The sequence below is a fragment of the Eleutherodactylus coqui genome, chromosome 10 (assembly GCF_035609145.1).
Source record: "Eleutherodactylus coqui strain aEleCoq1 chromosome 10, aEleCoq1.hap1, whole genome shotgun sequence".
NCBI classification, from domain to species: Eukaryota; Metazoa; Chordata; class Amphibia; order Anura; family Eleutherodactylidae; genus Eleutherodactylus; species Eleutherodactylus coqui.
This window is the reverse complement of record NC_089846.1, coordinates 54,741,113-54,764,568: the sequence shown is the minus strand read 5'-3', so window position 1 is coordinate 54,764,568 and position 23,456 is coordinate 54,741,113.

Here is a 23,456-nt window from a genome sequence, read left to right as displayed (position 1 = left end):
TGCCGGCGTGCGCGGGGTTAATTGTCGGGAAGGGGTTAAATATATAACCCCTTTCCTGCAATGCATCCTGAAAAGTGAAAAAAATAAAAAAAAAGGATGTACTCACCTGCTCCCGGCAGCCTGAGATCCCCGCGGCTGTCCTGCAGTGGGTGTGAAGGGGGTGTGACTCAGGCTTGCCCCTGATTGGCTCAGCCTGAGCCAATCAGAGGCTGATCTCAGTCACACCCATTCATGAATTCATGAATGGGTGTGACTGAGACTTGCTTCTGATTGGCTCAGCGCTGAGCCAATCAGGGGCAAGCCTGAGTCACACCCCCTTCACACCCACTGCAGGCCGGCTGCCGGGATCTCCAGCTGCCGGGAGCAGGTAATTACATACATTTTTTTTATTTTTTCACTTTTCAGGATGCATTGCAGGAAAGGGGTTATATATTTAACGCCTTCCCGACAATTCATCCCACACTCGCCCGCAGCGCTTGCATTCAATGGAGCCGCTGTATTGCCGTCTCCATTGAATGCAATGCGCTGGACAGCTCCGGCCCGTTTCTAATGAAACGCGGCTAGGAGCAGATTTTCGGGCGATTTTTGGGCCGATTTTTCGGCGCCGGTCACGCGATTTGCGCATGCGCATCCGTCATGCGATGCGCAAATCGCGTGAAAAAACGCCCGTGTGACTAAGGCCTTAGGCTGTTTGTAGGCGTGACAAAAGTACTTATTTGTGATAAGTTACAATGAATCTGCAGAAATACTCTGTGAGAAGTCGATTATGTAATCAAAAATAGTGATTTTCCCTTTGGGCCACCAGGTGGCGCTAGAGTGAATTAGTTAGACGTCTCAATGTGAAAGTTGCATGTAGCAGAGTTAAAAATGTTGCTTCTGTATAAGCTGAGAGAAGTTTAGAGTAGCACTGGATAATGATCCCAAGCTCTTTCTGGGTTTAGCAAGTTATTTATTTTTCTTTTATTAGTTGTGGGGTGCAGACTCTCTCTTGGTCATGTGCAGCTGCAGGGGTATATTGTGTGGTCACTGTAAGGAAGCCCTGGGCTGCAGGCTGTGAGGACTCTTGATTGTGCAGGCAAGTAGGATCTCCCTCAAAGGACCCAGGGGATGCACTCCAAGCCCCTGCCAGAAAGGGTTAATTTGTGGAGCCTGCAGTCCAACTAGCACAGGCTGGACTTTATGGGCAGGCTGAAGCTTGCAAGTAGGGAGCTCTGCTGCCTCTCCACACCGTAAAGGAAGAGTTACTAAATAGGTGGCGCTCACTAATTAGATGACCATAGGTATCCCGGTGATAAGAAATGCAGTGGTAGAAATGTTCCTCTTGATGCAGTAGGAGAAAATACCCGAATTCATGCAGGCAATGGAGATGCTGCAGAGCAACATAAGGTGGCTCCAGTCATGTGAATGGTGGAGTAAATATGAAAAGAGAAAAAGAAGAAAAACCTCAGCGCTCAAAAATACGGGTACAGGCTAGTGGGAGATGTAAGAATAATAGAAGCAGATGACTTACTTCACGGAGGCGTCCGTGCCCAGATGCCCCCTAATCCCGGCTAACGTATCAAATTACCGTCGCCAACAGTAGTAGGTTCCACGATTTATTAAATGATGGTAGACGCGTTTTGGCCGTGCAAACTTTTGGCCTTCATCAAGTACTTTTTAAAAAGTTTTTCTATACATTATATCGTACACTAAATAGTACCATTGAAAAATACAACTCGTCCCGCAAAAAACAAGCCCTCATACAGCAATGTCAATGGATAAATAAAGGAGTTACGATTTTTTTAAAGGGGGGAGGAAAAAACGAAAATGGAAAAAAATGGGGCCGCGTTATTAAGGGGTAAAAAAGATTAAAATAGCCAAATCACCAGGTCCTGATGGCATATAGCCTCAGGTTCTAAGGAAATCAAGTAATGTGATAGACCATTGCTTCTTAAATTTAAGGACTTTATAGTGAAGGTATCTGTTCCTCTGGACTGACGCATCGCCAAGGTGGTGCCAATATTTCGAAAGGGGTCAAAAAGGGAACCTCAGAACTATACCCCATTAAGTCTAACTTCTATTGTGGGTAAAATGTTTCAGGGGTTTCTAAAATATGCTATCCTGGAGTACCTCAATGAAAATAGCTGTATAACTCTATATCAGCATTGGTTTATGAGAGGTTGCTTCTGTCAAACCAATCTGATTATCTTCTATGAGGAGGTAAGTTCACGACTGGACCGGGGAGAGTCAGTGGATCTTGCATATCTTGATTTTTCCAAAGTGTTTGATACTGTGCACGTAAAAGATTGGTAAATACAATGAGAATGCTTGGTCTGGGTGAAATTGTGTGTTAGTGGGTTAGGTTACCACAGGGCCAGTATTGGGCCCCATTCCTTTTTAATACCCTTCACAGAATAGACGTAACTAAAAACTCAACTTTTATTAAATAGAATATTAAAAATTATTTTTATAGGGCTCAAGACACTCTTTTAATGCCATTAGCCCACCATCAAGGTTACATGGCCAGACTCTATTTTTATTATTTTGCGTCGTATCTTTGACTTTAGAAAGGGAATTTAGACAGCTATCTGCAGATTCTGAGTTAGGATCTATTTGAGCAATAGAAAAGCTATTTTTGCCTTCTGCATAGAAAAAAAATTGACATTTTTTTGAGGGAGAATTAGAAATAGGAGATTAAGCTATCCATGAGGGGTTATAGCATCTATACTATTTCCCAGAATATAGGATACAGATATATCTCCTTATTATTGAACCTACCATAATCTGGTTTACTGCCAAAATATCTCCCTTCTCCCTTTATCTATAGGGGTGGGTAGTTATTAGAGATGAGCGAGCACCAAAATGCTCAGGTGCTCGTTGCTCGAGTCAAGCTTTCCGCGATGCTCGAGTGTTCATTTCGAGTAACGAACCCCATTGAAGTCAATGGGCGACTCGAGCATTTTTGTATATGACCGATGCTCGCTAAGGTTTTCATTTGTGCAAATCTGCAAAACCTACGAAAGTGATGGAAACGACACAGATTCGGATAGAGCAGGTGAGGGGCAACATGCTGGGCTGCATCTCAGGCTCCCAAGTCCCACTATTAAGCCACAATAGCGGCAAAAGTGAGCCCCCCCTCCCCCTAACAATTTTTACTTTGGAAAAACCCTCATTAGCAAGGCACACCTTAGCTAAGCACCACACTACCTCCAACCAAGCACAAGCACTGCCTGCGGGACACACCGCTGCCTCTTCTCCTGGGTTACATGCTGCCCAACCCCCCCTCCCCCGCACGACCCTGCGTCCACAGCGCACACAAAAGTGTCCCTGCACAGCCTTCAGCTGCCCTCATGCCACACGCTGGCTGCATAGCCACACCACGCTCATTTCTATTTATAAGTGCGTCTGCCATGAGGAGGAACTGGAGGCACACACTGCAGAGGGTTGGCAGGGCCAGGTCGCAACCCTCTTTAAATGGGGCGGGGCGATAGCCCACAATGCTGTAGAGAATCAATGGGAAATTGATAGAGATGAGCGAGCACCAAATTACTCGGGTGCTCGTTGCTCGAGTCGAACTTTTCGCGATGCTCGAGGGTTCGTTTCGAGTAACGAACCCCATTGAAGTCAATGGGCGACTCGAGCATTTTTGTATATGACCAATCTGGAAAACCCAAGAAAGTGATGGACGCGGCACAGAAACGGATAGGGCAGGCGAGGGGCAACATGCTGGGCTGCATTTCAGGTTCCCAGGTCCCACTATTAAGCCACAATAGCGGCAAGAGTGCCCCCCCCCCCCATAACAATTTTTACTTTAGACAAACCCTCATTAGCAAGGCAAACCTTAGCTAAGCACCACACTACCTCCAACTAAGCACAATCACTGCCTGCGGGACACACTGTTGCCTCTTCTCCTGGGTTACATGCTGCCCAACATCCCCCGAACGACCCTGCGTCCACAGCGCACACAAAAGTGTCCCTGCGCAGCCTTCAGCTGCCCTCATGCCACGCGCTGGCTGCATAGCCACACCACCCTCATGTCTATTTCTCAGTATATCTGCGATGAAGAGGAACTGGAGGCACACACTGCAGAGGATTGGCAGGGCCAGGCAGCAACAATCTTTAAAAAGGGGTGGGGCAATAGCCCACAATGCTGTACAGAAGAAATTAAAAATCCAATCCTATGCCACCTCCGTCAGGAGCTGCAAACGTGGGCATAGCAATGGGGAATCCATGTGCCCACAGAGTATTCATTCTGTCAAAGTGTCGCATAGCTCAATCGACACCGCAAGGGGAAAGCCATCTGCACTCTGCCCCCTACCCAAGTCAGTCAGTGTCTTTGTGCCAGACAGGTTAAACACCGCGATTGGAACTAAATTTGCACCAACAGCATAGGTGGGTCCTAGGCAACCCAAGACATGAGCAAAAAATAAATCTGAGCAGCCAAACATGGCAGACTTGCACTGCGCCCACGACATAGGCCTCGGCCCCCAGCTTCAGCAATCCTAGGCAGGAAGCGAACTTTTACTGCACCCAGGATATAGGCCTCTGCACAAACCCTCAGCAATCACGGGCCTACAGCGGACTCCAATGCTAGCCTAGCTGTGCACGTCTCATTAGCGCTGTATTGCTCCTGTAGTTTGTCCCAATGCATTGCCCTGGATAGTAGAGCTAACGTTAGATGAAATGCAGGTGGGCTTTGGCCCACACTGCATGCCCCAGTCAGACTGGGTTTTTTTGTAAGTAGACACAGGCAGGTACAACTCCCGTATGGGAATTGCGTGTGTGCACCCACAGCATGGGTCGGTCCCAGGAAGCCACCGGCGGTACATAAATACATCCTATTGCAGTGCTCTGCACAGCTGAGCTAACGTCAGATTAAATACAGGTGGGCTTTGGCCCACACTGCATGCCCCAGTCAGACTGGGGTTTTTTATACATAGACACAGGCAGGTACAACTCCCCTATGTGAAGTCCGTGTGGACCGACAGCATGGGTGGGTCTCAGGAACCCACCGGTGGTACATAAATATATCCCATTGCAATGCACTGGACAGCAGAGCTAACGTCAGATTAAATACAGGTGGGCTTCGGCCCACACTGCATGCCCCAGTCAGACTGTTCTTTTTTTATAAGTAAACATAGGCAGGTACAATTCCCTAATGGGAAGTCCGTGTGGACCGACAGCATGGGTGGGTCCCAGGAAGCCACCGGCAGTACATATGTAAATCCCATTGCATTGACCTGCACAGCTGAGGTTACGTCAGATAAAATACAGGTGGGCTTTGGCCCACACTGCATGCCCCAGTCAGACCGGGGTAAGATTTCAGTTCCAGCAGTGCAGACAGACCCCAGTAAGATTTCAGTAGTATCAGTAGGACAGGCCCCAGTAACATTTCAGTTCCAGCATTGCAGACAGACCCCAGTAACAGTTCAGTAGTATCAGTAGGGACAGGCCCCAGTAACATTTCAGTTCCAGCAGTGCAGACAGTCCCCAGTAACATTTCAGTAGTATCAGTAGGGACAGGCCCCAGTAACATTTCAGTTGCAGCAGTGCAGACAGTTCACAGCAATATTTCACTAGTAGTAACATTATAGACACACCCCTTTAACATTTCCGTTGCAACAGTGTAGGGTGACCCCAGTAACATTTCATTTGCAGCAGTGCAGTAACTTTTCTGTTGTAGTAACAGGATAGACAGACCCCAGTAACAGTTACGGAGAAGCAGTATGGGCAAAGCAGCAGATTCACATTTCCCTTGCAGCAGTGTAGGGAGAGCATAGTATTTGTAACATTTCAGTAGTAGCACTAAGTCAGACCCCAGTAACATTTACGTCGAAGCATTATGGGCAAAGCAGCAGATTCACACTTCCCTTGCAGCAGTGTAGGGAGAGTACAGCATTTGTAACATTTCAGTAGTAGCAGTATAGACAGGCCCCAGTAACATTTACGTAGAAGCAGTATGGGCAAAGCAGCAGATTCACATTTCCCTTGCAGCAGTGTAGGGAGAGTACAGTATTTGTAACATTTCAGTAGTAGTAGTATAGACAGGCCGCAGTAACATTTACGTAGAAGCAGTATCGGCAAAGCAGCAGATAAACATTTCCCTTGCAGCAGTGTAGGGAGAGTACAGCTTTTGTAACATTTCAGTAGTAGCAGTATAGACAGGCCCCTGTAACATTTACGTTGAAGCAGTATGGGTACAGCCCAGTATTAGTTACATTTCAGTTATAGCAGTATAGACATGCCCCAGTAACATTTCCGTTGAAGCAGTATGGGCAGAGCCCAGTATCAGTAACATTACAGTAGTAACAGTATACACAAACCAATGTAACATTTCAGGAACAGAAGTATCGGCAGACCGAAGTTACATTTCTGCTGCAGAAGTATAGTCAGACCCCTCTAGCATTACTGTGGCAGAAGTATAGGTAGGCAGAACAGAGTTACATTTCTGTAGCAAAAGTGTAGGCAAACCCCAGACACAGTGGTGTACCATGAGTGCAGGCACAGCCCATAAAAATTACTTGGATTACATTGTAGGCGAGGGCCCGAAAAATTGGTGTACCGACAGTACAAATGTACTCCAGACAAATTGCCCATACCCAACCCAGAGGGCAGGTGAAACCCACTAATCGCTTAGCTTACTGTGGCTTAATTTCTAACTAGGCCTGGAGGCAGCCCAGTCAAAATAAAAATTGGTTCAGATGGAAGTTTCAATGCTTAAATGAGAATTGAAATGTATAAATATGGTTTAGAAAAGTTATATGAGCATTTGGGCCACAGAAAATTGCCCATTCGGGGTGATTACGTGAAGTTTCAGGAGGAGGAGGACAAATATCATACAGATGGACAAAGGTCTTTAGGTAGCGCTGCTGTCCGCTGGTGGAGAAGAGAAGTCTGGGGAAATCCAGGCTTTGCTCATCTTTATGAGTGTAAGCTTGTCAGCACTGTCAGTTGACAGGCTGGTACGCTTGTCCGTGATGATTCCTCGGAACTGCACCTTCTGCCGCTAGTGCTGTCGGATGGGAAGTTTACCATCAGTTTGTCCACCAGGGCCCTGTGGTATTGCATCACTCTCAAAGCCCTTTCCTCTTCCGGAATGAGAGTAGAAAGGTTCTCCTTATACCGTGGGTCGAGCATTGTGTACACCCAGTAATCCATAGTGGCCAGAATGCGTCTAACGCGAGGGTCACGAGAAAGGCAGCCTAACATGAAGTCAGCCATGTGTGCCAGGGTACCTGTACGCAACATATGGCTGTCCTCACTAGGAAGATTACTTTGAGGATCCTCCTCCTCCTCCTCAGGCCATACCCGCTGAATGGATGAGAGGCAAGCAGCATGGGTACTGTCTGCAGTGGGCCCAGCTGTCTCTTCCTCCTCAAGCTTCTCCCCCTCCTCATGCTTCTCCCCCTCCTCCTCAACGCGCTGAGATATAGACATGAGGGTGCTCTGACTATCCAGCGACATACTGTCTTCCCCCACCTCCGTTTCCGACTGCAAAGTGTCAGCCTTTATGCTTTGCACGGAACTTCTCAACAGGCATAGCAGGGGAATGGTGACGCTAATGATTGCAGCATCGCCGCTCACCATCAGGGTAGACTCCTCAAAGTTTCCAAGGACCTGGCAGATATCTGCCATCCAGGCCCACTCCTCTGTAAAGAATTGAGAAGGCTGACTCCCACTACGCCGCCCATGTTGGAGTTGGTATTCCACTATAGCTCTACGCTGCTCATACAGCCGGAACAACATGTGGAGCGTTAAGTTCCACCGTGTGGGCATGTCGCAAAGCAGTCGGTGCACTGGCAGATTAAACTGATGTTGCAGGGTCCGCAGGGTGGCAGCATCCATGTTGGACTTGCGGAAATGTGTGCTGACCCAGCGCACCTTGCCGAGGAGGTCTGACAAGTGTGGGTAGCCTTTAAGAAACTGATGAACCACCAAATTAAAGAAGTGGCCAGGCATGGCACGAGCGTGAGGCTGCCGAGCTGCAGAGCCGCCACCAGGTTACGGTCGTTGTCACACACGACCATGCCCGGTTGGAGTCTCAGTGGTGAAAGCTAGTGGTTGGTCTGCTCTGTCAGACCCTGCAGCAGTTCGTGGACCGTGTGCCTTTTCTCTCCTAAGCTGAGTAGTTTCAGCACGGCCTGCTGACGCTTGCCCACCGCTGTGTTGCCGCGCCGCACAACACCGACTGCTGGCGACGTGCTGCTGCTGACACGTCTTGATTGCGAGGTAGAGCTTGCGTTGGAGAAGGAGGAGGAAGGTTTAGTGGAGGTGGCATACACCGCCGCAGATACCAGCACCGATCTGGGGCTCGCAATTCTGGGGGTGGGTAGGACATGAGCGGTCCCAGGCTCTGACTCGGTCCCAGCCTCCACTTAATTCATCCAATGTGCCGTCAGGGAGATATAGTGGCCCTGCCCGCCTGTGCTTGTCCACGTGTCCGTTGTTAAGTGGACCTTGCCAGTAACCGAGTTGGTGAGGGCGCGTACAATGCCGCGTGAGACGTGGTCGTGCAGGGCTGGGACGGCACACCATAAAAAATAGTGGCGACTGGGGACCGAGTAGCGCGGGGCCGCCGCTGCCATCATGTTTTTGAAAGCCTCCGTTTCCACAAGCCTGTAGGCAGCATCTCCAGGCTGATCAATTTGGCAATGTGCACGTTTAAAGCTTGAGCATGCGTGGCGGCGTATTTGCGCTTTCGCTCCAATGATTCTCTTAGCGACAGCTGGACGCTGCGCTGAGAGACATTGCTGGATGGGGCCGAGGAGAACGGAGGTGAGGATGTGGGTCCAGGCCAGGAGACACTCGTGCCTGTGTCGTGAGAGGTGGGTTGGATCTCAGTGGCAGGTTGGGGCCCAGGGGGAGAGGCAGTGGCGCAAGCCGGAGGCGGTGAACGGCCTTCGTCCCACCTTGTGGGGTGCTTGGCCATCATATGCCTGCGCATCCTGGTGGTGGTGAGGCTGGTGGTGGTGGCTCCCCGGCTGATCTTGGCGCAACAAAGGTTGCACACCACTGTTCGCCGGTCGTCCACGGTCACAGTGAAAAACTGCCACACCTTTGAGCACCTTGGCCTCTGCACGGTGGCTTGGCGCGAAGGGGTGCTTTGCGAAACAGCTGGTGGATTATTCTGTTTGGCCCTGCCTCTACCCCGGGCCACCCCACTGCCTCTTCTAACCTGCCCTGCGGCTGCAATTGCCTCCCCCTCTGAAGACCTGTCCTCAGTTGGCTTATCACACCAGGTGGCGTCAGTCACCTCATCGTCCAGCGGCTCTTCCTCCGAATCCTCTGTGCGCTCCTCCCTCGGACTTACTGCCCTTAATACTACCTCACTGATAGACAACTGTGTCTCATCATCATCCTCACCCACTGAAAGCTCTTGAGACAGTTGCCGTAAATCCCCAGCCTCATCCTCCGAACCCTGGGAACTTTCCAAAGGTTGTGCATTGGTCACGACAAACTCCTCCAGTGGGAGAGGAACCATTGTTGCCCAATCTGGGCAGGGGCCCAAAAACAGTTCCTGGGAGTCTGCCTGCTCCTCAGAATGTGTCATTTTCATGGAGTGAGGAGGCTGGGAGGAAGGAAGAGCAGCAGCCAGAGGATTCGGAGTTGCAGCAGTGGACGGCGTAGAAGACTGGGTGGTCGACAGATTGCTGGATGCACTTTCTGCCATCCACGACAGGACCTGCTCACACTGTTCATTTTTAATAAAGGTCTATGACGTGGACCCTAAAGTTGTGATATGAAGCTGGGGACCCCAGAAACTCTCCTCTCTCCTACTCCCGCAGCAGCCGGCTGTGATTCGCCTGGACCAGGACCTCAGCCTATACCCACACCCTCACTTGGAACTCCGCGTCCTCGTCGGCGCCCACGATCTCTACCCCTTCCCCTACCCTTCAGCATGGTGGATTAAGAATCGAGCAGACACTAAGCGGTGTAAAAATTTTCTTGAATTATTGCCGCGCAGTTGGTGCCTGCCAACGGTTATACAATGCAAAATGAAGCCAGAGCTAAATTATAAGGAAGGATGCAAGCAGGACTAGCTGTGCACTATGCAGTTGAGATTCACCTCAAGTCCCACAGGCCATGCAGTAATGTGCACTGGGTTACAAGCAGCCGTAAAAAAGGATTCCTTTTTTAAAATTTGTTTTTTACCAATGCAATGCAGGTAATGTAGCGTGTATTGGACTCTCCCTCTATGGCTGTCTGACACCGTACACTGCGCCGGCAGCTGACTGGTAACACAGAGCAGAGAAAAATATTAGTGCTTTCTAAATGTGCACTTGGAGGCAGAGAGCGCTAACGTTACACTAACTTCCTCCAGCAAAAATTGACACTGAAGGCTGAACTCAGGCCTTGCTGTGCACTATGCAATTGAGATTTACCTCAAGTCCCACAGGCCACGCAGTAATGTGCACTGGGTTACAAGCAGCCGTAAAAAAGGATTCCTTTTTTAAAATTTGTTTTTTTCCAATGCAATGCAGGCAATGGAGCGTGTATTGGACTCTCCCTCTATGGCTGTCTGGCACCGTACACTGCGCCGCCAGCTTACTGGTAACACAGAGCGGAGAAAAATATTAGTGCTTTCTAAACGTGCACTTGGAGGCAGAGAGCGCTTACGTTACTCTAACTGCCCCCAGCTAAAATGACACTGAAGGCTGAACTCAGGCCTTGCAGTGCAATGCTGAGGTACTACAACTCCCAGCAACCACGGAGTTAAATGCACAGGTAGCCGTAAGAAGGAGCGTTGGGATTGCTGTAGACAGGATTCCACACTACCACTGTCCTTGCCTCATCAATACTTCCCCTATACTACGTAGTACAGACTGCAGCCTGAGAACGCAATAGCTGTAATGGGGCTGCACGCCCGATATACCAAAAAAAAAAAATGCACAACTGCTCCCAGCACCCACAACAGTAGTGCACTAGGTGAGCTGTGGCCCTAAGAAGGACCGTTGGGGTTCTTGTAGACGCTAACACTCTCCCTATAATATTAGCAGCGGCACTGTCCCTAATCTCTGCCAGGGTGCGTCTGTGGCGAGCCGCGGGCGGCGCCACTTTATATATTCGGCGGTCACTTGATCTCGCGAACCACTCACTGCAGGGGGGTGGGATAGGGCTTGAACATCACAGGAGAAAGTTGTAAAACCTTCCCTGCATTTCTACTGGCCAGAAAATGGCGCAAATTTTTCAGGGAAGGAAATGTAATTGACCTGAACACCGCGTGGTGCTCATCTCGAGTAACGAGCATCTCGAACACCCTAATACTCAAACGAGCATCAAGCTCGGACGAGTATGCTCGCTCATCTCTAGAAATTGACATTCGATCTTCATTCCAATCCTGTGCCACCTCCGTCAGGAGCTGCAAACGTGGGCATGAGTTACATAGCTATGGTGAATCCATGTGCCCATATAGTATTCATTCTGTCAAAGTGTCGCATAGCTCAATCGAGACCGCAAGGGGAAAGCCATCTGCGCTATGCCCCCTACCCAAGTCAGTCAGTGTCTTTGTGCCAGACAGGTCAAACACCGCGATGGGAACTAAGTGTGCACCAATAGCATAGGTGGGTCCTAGGCAACCCAAGACATGAACAATAAATAAATCAGAGCGGCCAAACATGGCAGACTTGCACCGCGCCGACGACATAGGCCTTGGCCCACAGCTTCAGCAATCGTGGGCATGAAGTGGACTTCGGTGCTAGTTCATCTGCGATGGGCTCATTAAATCAGTTAGCTTTCCTTTCACCGCTCCAATGACTAGATTAGCAGGAAAAAGCTCCACAGCCCCAACCTGGCGTACCTGCACTCCCCCTGGGACATAAGCCTCAGCCCACACCCTCAGCAACGGCGGGCATTAAGTGGACCTCAATGCTAGTTCATCTGCGACATGCTCAGTAAATCAGTTACCTTTCCGTTCCCTGCTCCAATAACTGGATTAGAACGGAAAAAGCTCCATAGCCCCAACCTGGCGCAGTTGCAGTTCTCCCGGGACATAGGCCTCGGCCAACAGCTTCAGCAATCGTAGGCAGGAAGCGGACTTTCACTCCACCCAGAACATAGGCCTCTGCACAAACCCTCAGCAATCGCGGGCCTAGAGCGGACTCCAATGCTAGTGTAGCTGTTAACGTCTCATTAGCACTGTATCGCTCCTCTTGTTTGTCCCAATGCAGTGCTAACGTGAGACAAAGTACAGGTTGGCTTCGGCCCACACTGCATGCCCGAGTCAGACTGGGTTTTTATCATTAATACTCAAAGGCAGGTACAACTCAACTCTGGGAAGTCTATGTGGACCCACAGCATGGGTGGGTCCCAGGAAGCCACCGACGGTACATTAATAAATCCCATTGCAGTGGCCCGGATAGCTGAGCTAACGTCAGATAAAATACAGTTGGGCTTCAGCCCACACTGCATGCCCGACTCAGACTGTGTTTTTTTCAATAATAGTCACAGGCAGGTACAACTCCGCTCTGGGAGGTCTATGTGGACCCACAGCATAGGTGGGTCCCAGGAAGCCACCGACGGTACATTAATAAATCCCATTGCAGTGCCCCGGATAGCTGAGCTAACGTCAGATAAAATACAGGTTGGCTTCGGCCCACACTGCATGCCCGAGTCAGTCTGGCCTTTTTTCATAGTCATAGGCAGGTACAACTCCACTATGGGGAGTCTGTGTGCACCCACAGCATGGGTGGCTCCCTGGAACCCACCGACGGTACATAAATAAATTCCATTGCAGTGCCCCGGATAGCTGAGCTAATGTCAGATAAAATACAGGTGGGCTTCGGCCCACACTGCATGCCCGAGTCAGACTGGGTTTTTTTCATTAATAGTCACAGGCAGGTACAACTTCGCTCTGGGAAGTCTGTGTGGACCCACAGCATGGGTGGGTCCCAGGAAGCTACCGACGGTACATAAATAAATCTCATTGCAGTCCCTCGGATAGCTGAGCTAACGTGAGATAAAATACAGGTGGGCTTCGGCCAACACTGCATGCCCTAGTCAGGCTGTTTTCTTTTTTTTTATTAATAGTCACAGGCAGGTACAACTCCGCTATGAGAAGTCTGTGTGCACCCACAGCATGGGTGGCTCCCTGGAACCCACTGACGGTACGTAAATAAATCCCATTGCAGTGCCCCGGACAGCTGAGCAAACGTCTGATAAAATACAGGTGGGCTTCGGCCCGCACTGCATGCCCTAGTCAGTGTGGGGTTTTTTTTAGGGCCAGATACGTAGAACGCCGCAATGGGAAAACTTAGTGCACCCATACTATGCACAGACCCCTGTAATATTCCTGTAGCAAAGGTATAAGCTGACCCCACTAACAGTTATGTTGCAGATATCTAGGGAGAACCCAGTAACATTTCTGTAGTTACAGTATAGACAGACCCCAGTAACATTTCCGTAGCAGCAGTATAGGCAGAGCCCTGTAACATTTCCGTAGCAGCAGTATAGGCATAGCCCTGTATTAGTAACATTTCAGTAGTAACAGTATAGACAGACCCCAGTAACATTTCAGCTGCAGCAGTATAGGCAGAGCCCAGTAACATTTCAGCTGCAGCAGTATAGGAAGAGCCCAGTAACATTTCAGCTGCAGCAGTATAGGAAGAGCCCAGTAACATTTCAGTAGTAACAGTATAGACAGACTTTAGAAACATTTCAGTTGCAGCAGTATAGGCAGACCCCAGAAACATTTCAGTAGTAACAGTATAGACAGACTCCAGTAACATTTCTGGAGCAGAAGTATAGGCAGGCCGAAGTAACATTTCTGTTGCAGAAGTATAGGCAGACCCCTGTAGCATTTCCATAGCAGCAGTATAGGCATAGCCCTGTATTAGTAACATTTCAGTTGTTAGAATATAGACAGACGCCAGTAACATTTCAGTAGTAACAGTATAGACAGACCCCAGTAATATTTCAGTTGTAACAGTATAGACAGACCCCAGTAACATTTCAGTTGCAGCAGTATAGGCAGAGCCCTGTATTAGTAACATTTCAGTAGTAACAGTATAGACAGGCCCCAGTAACATTTCCGTAGCAGCAGTATAGGCATAGCCCTGTATTAGTAACATTTCAGTAGTAACAGTATAGACAGAGCCCAGTAACATTTCAGTTGCAGCAGTATAGGCAGAGCCCAGTAACATTTCAGTGGTAACAGTTTAGACAGACCCCAGTAACATTTCCGTAGCAGCAGTATAGGCATAGCAATGTATTAGTAACATTTCAGTAGTAACAGTATAGACAGACCCCAGTAACATTTCAGTTGCAGCAGTATAGGCAGAGCCTAGTAACATTTCAGTAGTAACTATAGACAGGCCCCAGTAACATTTCAGTTGCAGCAGTATAGGCAGAACCCAGTAGCATTTCAGTAGTAACAGTATAGACAGACCCCAGTAACATTTCAGTTGCAGCAGTATAGGCAGAGCCCAGTAACATTTCAGTAGCAGCAGTAAAGGCATAGCCCAGTATTAGTAACATTTCAGTAGTAACAGTATAGACAGACCCCAGTAACAGTTCAGTTGCAGCAGTATAGGCAGAGCCCAGTAACATTTCAGTAGTAACAGTATAGACAGACACTAGTAACATTTCAGTTGCAGCAGTATAGGCATAGCCCAGTATTACTAACATTTCAGTAGTAACAGTATAGACAGACCCAAGTAACATTTTTGTTGCAGCAGTATAGGCAGAGCCCAGTATTAGGTACATTTCAGTAGTAACAGTATAGACAGACCCCAGTGACATATTAGTCGCAGAAGTATACGCAGACCCCAGAAACATTTATGTTGCAGCAGTATTGGCAGACCTCTGTAACATTTCTGCAGCTGAATATAGGCAGACCCCTGTAACATTAATGCAGTTACGCTCCTCTCCTTTGGCCCAAACAAGTTTCTCCGATAACTGTGGTAACACGAGAGAAAATACATAATGCGCATTGCTGATCCCCTGATCCCAAGCGGGAGGAGGAGATCGCATTACAAGGCCAAGACACTATGACCAGGACCCGCTATAGTCTGTGTGGGAAGCACGTTAGCGGGCCCAGGGTCAGGCTCGGTTCCGCGCCTCCACCTTGAAATTTGCCTCCATGGGCAAAATCAAACCTTCAGATACGAATAATAGCCAATGGACAAAGGTGAAGCCACAGAACAAAAGTGGAAGCAACAACAGCTATGTGGAAATGCTAGTATTTTCGGAGACAAGAGGGACATTTGATAGCAATGATAAGGATATTCTAGGTACTAAAAGTCTGAACTCCTCCTCATCTCAATCAGAAATATGGAAAGGATTCATTCATATGTTTTCTGTTGACCATTTCAAAGTGTTAGCAAAGCAAGTTTCTGGCTATACCACTCATCTTTGTCAGGAATTACCAAAGATGATCACAAGTAAAGGCCTCATCAATCAGTCCAAAAGCAGTCCGGGAGTATGTGGATCTCAGCTGGCCTGCTTCCACCAAGGATATGTGCCTGCTGCTACTCTGTCCCCAGCCCTGCAGGGATGCTGTGTTCTATAGTCGGCTCTATTCCTACCTCAGCTGTACACTTAAATATTTAATTATTATCAGTACCAACAAGATGGAAGCCACTATTCCTCTACCGGTCGGCTGACTGCTTCAGCTAGGGATAATCGAGTATGACCCCGGTTGTATTTAGTTGGTTTTCGGAACTGTGGCCAGGATTAAAAGGGACGGGGGGTAGTGGGGTGGGGCATTCCTATTGTGTCGGTTTAGGTGAAATTCTTGGACCGGCGTAAGACGTACCACCACGAAAGCATAAGCCAAGATTGTTTTCATTGTTGGAGGAGGTGGAGGTGGAGGGTTTAGAGGAGGTGGCATTACAAGGCCAAGACACGATGACCAGGACCCGCTATGGTCTGTGTGGGAAACAGGTTAGCGGGCCCATGGTCAGGCTCGGTTCCGCGCCTACACCTTGAAATTTGCCTGCATGGGTAAAATCAAACCTTCAGATATGAATAATAGCCAATGGACAAAGGTAAAGCCACAGAACAAAAGTGGAAGCGACAACAGCTATGTGGAAATGCTAGTATTTTCGGAGACAAGAGGGGCATTTGATAGCAATGAAAAGGATATTCTAGGTACTAAAAGTCTGAACTCCTCCTCATCTCAATCAGAAATATGGAAAGGCTTCATTCATATGTTTTCTGTTGACCATTTCAAAGTGTTAGCAATGCAAGTTTCTGGCTATACCACTCATCTTTGTCAGGAATTACCAAAGATGATCACAAGTAAAGGCCTCATCAATCAGTCCAAAAGCAGTCCAGGAGTATGTGGATCTCAGCTGGCCTGCTTCCACCAAGGATATGTGCCTGCTGCTACTCTGTCCCCAGCCCTGCAGGGATGCTGTGTTCTATAGTCGACTCTATTCCTACCTCAGCTGTACACTTAAATATGTAATTATTATCAGTATCAACAAGATGGAAGCCACTATTGCTCCACTGGTCGTCTGAATGCTTCAGCTAGGGATAATCGAGTATGACCCCGGTTGTATTTAGTTGGTTTTCGGAACTGTGGCCAGGATTAAGAGGGACGGGGGGGAGGGGGGTGGGGCATTCCTATTGTGTCGGTTTAGGTGAAATTCTTGGACCGGCGTAAGACGTACCACTGCGAAAGCATAAGCCAAGATTGTTTTCATTGTTGGAGGAGGTGGAGGGGGAGAGTTTAAAGGAGGTGGCATTACAAGGCCAAGACACCATGACCAGGACCCGCTATGGTATGTGTGGAAAGCAGGTTAGCGGGCCCATGGTCAGGCTCTCGGTTCCGTGCCTCCACCTTGAAATTTGCCTGCATGGGTAAAATCAAACCTTCAGATACGAATAATAGCCAATAGACAAAGGTAAAGCCACAGAACAAAAGTGGAAGCAACAACAGCTATGTGGAAATGCGAGTATTTTCGGAGACAAGAGGGCCATTTGATAGCAATCAAAAGGATATTCTAGGTACTAAAAGTCTGAACTCCTCCTCATCTCATTCAGAAATATGGAAAGGCTTTATTCATATGTTTTCTGTTGACCATTTCAAAGTGTTAGCAATGCAAGTTTCTGGCTATACCACTCATCTTTGTCAGGAATTACCAAAGATGATCACAAGTAAAGGCCTCATCAATCAATCCAAAATCAGTCTGGGAGTATGTGGATCTCAGCTGGCCTGCTTCCACCAAGGATATGTGCCTGCTGCTATTCTGTCCCCAGCCCTGCAGAGATGCTGTGTTCTATAGTCGGCTCTATTCCTGCCTCAGCTGTACACTTAAATATGTAATTATTATGAGTACCAACAAGATGGAAGCCACTATTGCTCTACCAGTCGGCTGAATGCTTCAACTAGGCATAATCGAGTATGACCCCGTTTGTATTTAGTTGGTTTTCGGAACTGTGGCCAGGATTAAGAGGGACGGGGTGGGGGGCGGGGGGGGGGGGGAGGGCATTCCTATTGTGCCGGTTTTGGTGAAATTCTTGGACCGATGCAAGAATGTTTTCATTGTTGTAGGAGAGGGAGGGTTTGAAGGAAGTGGCATTACAAGGCTAAGACACCATGACCAGGACCCGCTATGGTATGTGTGGGAAGCAGCTGGACGCTGCGCTGAGAGACATTGCTGGATGGGGCCAAGGACATCGGAGTCTGCCTGCTCATCAGAATAGCCTTGATGGGTGATATTATTACTAAGGTTGTAATTCGGAAACTAAAGAGTCGCCATAACATACAGTAGGTATAATTCAATCGCTGCAAGACTGCTATAGGTCAATCTTGTAGAAGATAAATAAGTAGTCATTAAACTCTCTGATAAAGGTGGAACTATAGTTATAATGGATAGTGTTGAGTACAAAATCATGTTAGACTGATTATCCTTGTAGAACCCTGAATACACAATGAGTTCTTAGATCAACAAGTAACTGGAGAGAACTGCTTGGACACCCACATATTTTAGTAGTTGGCCGGAAGTCCCCAGCCTCATCACTCGGACCCCGGGAACTTTTCAAAGGTTGGGCATCGGTCACGACAAACTCCTCAGGTGGGAGAGGAACCATTTTTTCCCAATCAAGGCAGGGGCCCGAGAACAGTTCCTAGGAGTCTGCCTGCTCATGAGAATGTGTCATTTTCATGGAGTGAGAAGGCTGGGAGGAAGGAGGAGCAGCAGCGAGAGGATTCAGAGTTGCAGCAGTGGACGGCGTAGAAGACTGGGTGGGCGATACATTGCTGGATGCATTTTCTCCTATCCACGACAGGACCTGCTCACACTGCTCATTTTGTAATAAAGGACCCCAGAAACTTGCCTCTCTCCTAATCCTGCAGCAGCCGGCTGCGATTCACCTGGACCAGGAACTCGGCCTGTGCCCACACCATCACTTGGACCTCTGCGTCCTCGTCCGCGTCCACGGCCACGTCCTCTAGGCCTACCCCTCAGCATGGTGTATTTCAAATAAAGCAGACACAGAGCGTTGTAAAAAATTAGGCGATTATTGGCCTGCACTTGGAGGCTGACAGTGGTACTATAACGCACACTGTAGGCCGAAAAAATTATACTCTTGCCTGCAGAAAGGCCAAGCTGGCTAAGTAAATAAGTTACGTTTTCTTTCCCAGCTACAATGACTGCATTAGCCCGGAAAAAGTTGCACAGCCCCAACCTGGCACAGTGGCAGTTCCCCCGGGACATAGGCCTCAGCCAACAGCTTCAGCAATCGTAGACAGGAAGCGGACTTTCACTGCTCCCAGGACATAGGCCTCTGCACAAACCTTCAGCAATCGCCGGCCTAGAGCGGACTCCAATACTAGCATAGCTGTTAACGTTTCATTAGCGCTGTATCGCTCCTCTTGTTTGTCCCAATGCAATGCCCCGGATAGCTGTGGTAACGTGAGATAAAATACAGGTTGGCTTCGGCCCACACTGCATGCCCTAGTCAGTCTGTTTTTTTTTTAGGGCCAGATACGTAGAACACCGCGATGGGAAAACGTAGTGCACCCATACTATGCACAGACCCCTCTAATATTCCTGTAGCAAAGGTATAAGGTGACCCCACTAACAGTTATGTTGCAGAAGTCTGGGGAGACCCCAGTAACATTTCTGTAGTTACAGTATAGACAGACCCCAGTAACATTTCCATAGCAGCAGTATAGGCAGAGCCCAGTATTAGTAACATTTCAGTAGTAACAGTATAGACAGACCACGGTAACATTTCAGGAGCAGAAGTATAGGCAGACTGACGTAACATTTCTGTTGCAGAAGTATAGGCAGATCCCTGTAGCATTACTGTGGCAGCAGTATAGGCAGGCAAACCCGAGTTACATTTCTGTAGCAATAGTGTAGGCCAACCCCTGACACATTGGTGTACCATGAGTGTAGGCGATGGCCAGAAAAATTACTTGGATTACAGTGTAGGTGAGGGCCCAAAAAATTAGTGTACCAACAGTACAAATGTACCCCAGAAAAATTGCTCAACCGTGAGGGCAGGTGAAACACATTAATCTTTTAGCTTACTGTGGCTTAATTTGTAACAGAGCCTGGAGGCAGCCCTGTTAAAAAAATTGGTTCATGTTGAAGTTTCAATGCTTTAGTTAGAAACGTACAAATATTGTTTGAAAAAAGTTATATGAGCCTTTTGGGCTGCAGAAAGATTGGCAGTTCAGCGTGATGACATGATGTTTCAGGAGGAGGAGCAGGAGTAGGAGGACTAATATTATACACAGATTGACAAAGGTAAATGTCCCTTTTTTTTACGATGATAGAGAACAGTGCTTGCATCCGTGGTTGCAGCGAAAAGAATGTTTAGGTAACGCTGCTCGCCGCTGGTGGAGAAGAGAAGTTTGGGGGAAATCCAGGCTTTGTTCATCTTTATGAGTGTTAGCATGTCGGCACTGTCAGTTGACAGGCAAGTACGCTTATCCGTGATGATTCCCCCAGCTGCACTAAACACCCTCTCTGACAAGACGCTAGCGGCAGGGCAAGCAAGCACCTCCAGGGCATACAGCGCGAGTTTGTGCCACGTGTCCAGCTTTGACACCCAGTAGTTGTACGGAGCAGAGGCGTCACGGAGGACTTTGGTACAATTGGCTATGTACTCCCTCACCATCTTTTTACAGTGCTTCCTCCGCCTTGACTGGTGAGTGGTGACACAGTCTTGCTGGGGAGCCATAAAGCTAGCAAAGGCCTTGGAGAGTGTTCCCCTGCCTCCGCTGAACATGCAGCCTGATCTCTGCGCCTCTCCTGCTACTTGGCCATCGGAACTGCGCCTTTTGCCACTAGCGCTGTCAGATGGGAAGTTTACCATCAGTTTGTCCACCAGGGCCCTGTGGTATTGCATCACTCTCAAACCCTTTCCTCTTTGGGAATGAGAGTGGAAAGGTTCTCCTTATACCGTGGGTCGAGCAGTGTGTACACCCAGTAATCCGTAGTGGCCAGAATGCGTCTAACGCGAGGGTCACGAGAAAGGCAGCCTAACATGAAGTCAGCCATGTGTGCCAGGGTACCTGTATGCAACACATTGCTGTCCTCACTAGGAAGATCACTTTCAGGATCCTCCTCCTCCTCCACAGGCCATACACGCTGAACAGATGGGAGGCAAGCAGCATGGGTACCCTCTGCAGTGGACCCAGCTGTCTCTTCCCACTCCTCCCCCTCAGGCTCCTCCTCCCCTCCTCCTCCTCCTAAACACGCTGATATATAGACATGAGGGTGCTCTGACTATCCAGCGACATACTGTCTTCCCCCGTCTCCTGTTCCGACCACAAAGCATCAGCCTTTATGCTTTGCAGGGAACTTCTCAACAGGCATAGCAGAGGAATGGTGATGCTAATGATTGCTGCATCGCCGCTCACCATCTGCGTAGACAGTGGAGGTGGCATACACCGCCGCAGATACCAGCACCAAGCTGGGGCCCGCTATTCTGGGGGTGGGTAGTACATGAGTGGTCCCAGGCTCTGACTTGGTTCCAGCCTCCACTAAATTCACCCAATGTGCCATCAGGGAGATATAGTGGCCCTGCCCGCCTGCTCTTGTCCACGTGTTCGTAGTTAAGTGGACCTTCCTAGTAACCGCGTTGGTGAGGGTGTGTTCAATGTTGCGTGAGACGTGGTCGTGCAGGGCTGGGATGGCACACCGTGAAAAATAGTGGCGACTGGGGACTGAGTAGCGTGGGGCCGCTGCCGCCATCATGTTTTTGAAAGCCTCCGTTTCCACAAGCCTGTACGGCAGCATCTGCAGGCTGATCAATTTGGCAATGTGCACGTTTAAAGCTTGAGCGTGCGGGTGCGTGGCGGCGTATTTGCGCTTTCGCTCCAACGCTTGTGCTAGTGACAGCTGGACGCTGCGCTGAGAGACATTGCTGGATGGGGCCGAGGACAGCGGAGGTGAGGGTGTGGGTGCAGGCCGGGAGATGCTCGTGCCTGTGTCCTGAGAGGGGGGTTGGATCTAAGTGGCAGGTTGGGGCACAAGGGGAGAGGCAGTGGTGCAACCCGGAGGCGGTGAACGGCCTTCGTCCCACCTTGTGGGGTGCTTGGCCATCATATACCTGCGCATGCTGGTGGTGATGAGTCTGGTAGTGGTGGCTCCCCGGCTGATCTTGGCGCGACAAAGTTTGCACACCACTGTTCGTCGGTCGTCCGCGCTCTCCGTGAAAAACTGCCACACCTTTGAGCACCTTGGCCTCTGCACGGTGGCTTGGCGCGAGAGGGTGCTTTGGGAAACAGTTGGGGGATTATTCGCTCTGGCCCTGCCTCTACCCCTGGCCACCCCACTGCCTCTTCCAACCTGTCTTGCTGCTGCACTTGCCTCCCCTTCTGAAGACCTGTACTCTGTTGGCTTATCAAACCAGGTGGGGTCAGTCACCTCATCGTCCAGCGGCTCTTCCTCCGAATCCTCTGTGCGCTCTTCCCTCGGACTGACTGCCCTTTGTACTGCCTCATTGAAAGACAGCTGTGTCTCATTATCATCATCGAACTTGTCACCCACTGAAAGCTCTTGAGACAGTTGCTAGAAGTCCACAGCCTCATCACCCGGACCCCGGGAACTTTCCAAAGGTTGGGCATCGGTCACGACAAACTCCTCAGGTGGGAGAGGAACCATTATTTCCCAATCACGGCAGGTGACTGAGAACAGTTCCTGGGAGTCTGCCTGCTCATCAGAATGTGTCATTTTCATGGAGTGAGAAGGCTCGGAGGAAGGAGGAGCAGCAGGGAGAGGATTCAGAGTTGCAGCAGTGGACGGCGTAGAAGACAGTTTGCTGGAGATATTGCTGGATGCACTTTCTGGAATCCACGACAGGACCTCCTCACACTGCTCATTTTGTAATAAAGGTCTATGACATGGACCCAAAAATTGTGATATGAAACTGGGGACCCCAGAAACTTTCCACTATCCTAATCCCGCAGTGGCCGGCTGCGATTCACCTGGACCAGAAACTCGGCCTATGCTCACACCCTCACTTGGAACTCTGCGTCCTCGCCCGCATCCACGTCCATGTCCTCTAGCCCTACCCCTACCCCTCAGCATGGGGGATTATGAATAAAGCAGACACAAAGCGATGTAAAAAATTTTAGAATTATTGGCGTGCAGTTGGAGGGAGACAGTGCTTATGTTACGCAAAGTGCAGCTAGAAAAAAAAGCAGGCCTAGCTGTGCAATATGCAATAGTGAGGTGCTAGTACTCCCACCAGCCACGCAGTGAAATGCAGACGGTCACAGGTAGCCGTAAGAAGAATTTTTTTTTTTTTTTGGAATGCAATGCAGGCTATATAGCGTGTATCTGACTTCCCCTCTATCAGGGGCTGTCACCGTGCGTGCAGTTGAGGGCAGACACAAAGTGGTGTAAATTTTTTTAGAATTATTGGCGTGCAGTTGGAGGGAGACAGCGCTTATGTTATGCAAAGTGCAGCCAGAAAAAAAATTATACACAAGCCTGCAAGCAGGCCTAGTTGTGCAATATTCAATAGTGAGGTACTATAACTCCCACCAGCCACGCAGTGAAATGCAGATGGTCACAGCTACCCCTAAGAAGGACTGTTGGGGTTCTTGTAGACAGGATTCCACACTACCCACTGTCCCTGCCTGACCAATACTGCCCCTATACTATGTAGTACAGACTGCAGTCTGAGAACGCTATAGCTGTAATGGGGCTGCACGCCCGATATACAAAAAAAAATTGCAAAACTGCTCCCAGCAGCCACAACAGTAATGCACACAGTCAGATGTGGCCCTAAGAAGGACCGTTGGGGTTCTTGAAGACGCTAACAGCTTAACACTCTCCCTATTGCAGGAACAGCACCTTCCCTAATCTCTGCCAGCCTGTGTCTGAGGCGAGCAGCCGGTGGGGCTGCCTTATATACTCAGTGGTCACTTGATCTCACCAGCCACTCACTGCAGGGGGGTGGGATAGGGCTGGAACGTCACAGGAGGTAGTTGTAATGCCTTCCCTGCATGTCTATTGGCAAGAAAATGACGGTAAACTTTCAGGGAAGGAAATGGAATTGGCTCGAGTAAC